Source organism: Chrysochloris asiatica, unplaced genomic scaffold, assembly GCF_000296735.1.
Source record: "Chrysochloris asiatica unplaced genomic scaffold, ChrAsi1.0 scaffold00012, whole genome shotgun sequence".
NCBI classification, from domain to species: domain Eukaryota; kingdom Metazoa; phylum Chordata; class Mammalia; order Afrosoricida; family Chrysochloridae; genus Chrysochloris; species Chrysochloris asiatica.
In genome coordinates this window covers 32,459,101-32,460,615 of record NW_006408530.1, presented here as the reverse complement: position 1 = coordinate 32,460,615, position 1,515 = coordinate 32,459,101, and the positions used below count along the sequence as shown (strand labels likewise).

General features: G+C 38.1%; 1 protein-coding gene across 1 annotated transcript in view; it reads left to right on the top strand.

Annotated features, from left to right (window-relative positions):
* Nucleotides 1-1,515, top strand: part of ACMSD (aminocarboxymuconate semialdehyde decarboxylase) — an 81,946-nt gene that overhangs the window by 35,912 nt on the left and 44,519 nt on the right. The gene's annotated exons all lie outside the window — the stretch shown is intronic.

Here is a 1,515-nt window from a genome sequence, read left to right as displayed (position 1 = left end):
TGCTCCTTGGAAGATAGGATGGTGAGACTTTGTCTCTCATACTTTGGACATAGTATCAGGAGGGACCAGTTCCTGGAGAAGGACAGCATGCTTGGAAAAGTGGAGGGTAAGCAAAAAAGAGGAAGATCTCCAAGGCAATGGATTGGCACAGTGGCAGCAGCAATGGACTTAAATCTTGATAAGTGTTGTGAGGATGGTGCAGTACCAGACAGTGCTTTGTTCTGTTGTGCATAACATCACTGTGAGTCGGTACTGACTTGATGGCACATAACCACAACAACAGTGAAACTAAGTGAGGTGCATTGCTTAAAGAACTTACCTGCAGTCATCCACTGATTTCAAAGATATGTCTAAGCACATTTGGTTTGACATGCACATAAGTCCATGCATGTATGAATTGGAACCCTAGTAGCAATACTTTTACTTATCCTCATAATTTCATAATAAAATGCATTTTTTAAAAAAATCGATATCATCAATCTCTTAAGTATCCACCTTGAAATGTCCACAATCCAATTATCAGTTCCACCAGTCTTCTACCTTTCCTGATCTTTCTGTAACTAAAACTGCTTTCCTGAGTACCAGGATACAAGATGCATAATTTACTTGCATTTTAAATTTTCTTACTTCTCCAAAAATTTTAATTTTTTATCTATTATTTTTGTTGCAAATGTAAAACGTTCCATTATGAATTAAACAGATGTTGGTGGACTAACCAGGCATTCTAATCATTGATCATCTCATTCATTCATTATGTATTTATTGCATTATTACTATGCAATTTTTTCCCCATGTTTGTATCCACAGGACTGCTCACTAGTTGGGGGAATTGCCTGCTAAAGTGTCTCCTAGCAGCCTGAAAGATTTAATGTTCCTCTAAATATTGAACTTCCAAATTTTTTTTTTTTTGTCTGTAATGTTGCAGCTGATGCAGTGAAATGTTTTCTAGAAACTCTGATGTACTTTGAAGCAGAATGTATTTACTTATGCATCCAAGTTGTTTCAGCACAGTGTGAACAAGACTTCAGTGGCAAGCTATTTTATTTTCTCCTGGAACTGAGTTATGAATTACTAAAGAGCTTAGGAAGTGATGGCAGCTGGTTGGAGTCCAAATGGATATTTTCACATTTGTGTGACTAGCTTGACCAATCGATCATTCTAACTAGGCTGTTTTGGGGGCTGCCAATCTCTGAGGGGATTCAAGGAGAGCATCTTGGCCACAGTTGATTTGTGATGCCCTGGGGTTGACAGAGTATTTGTTTGATTAGCAGGCTGGCCTGCCCAGTACATTCTAGCTTTCATCATTAACACGTGCTGAAACAAAATGCCAGGGGCAGACTGGGGAAGAGACCATCAATTACTCATATGGAAATTCAAACTGAAGCTGAAGAAAATGAAAACAAGTCCACAAGAGCCAAAATATGACCTTGAATATATCCCACCTGAATTTAGGGATCATCTGAAGAATAAATTTGATACATTAAACACTAAAGACCAAAGACCAAAAGAGTTGTG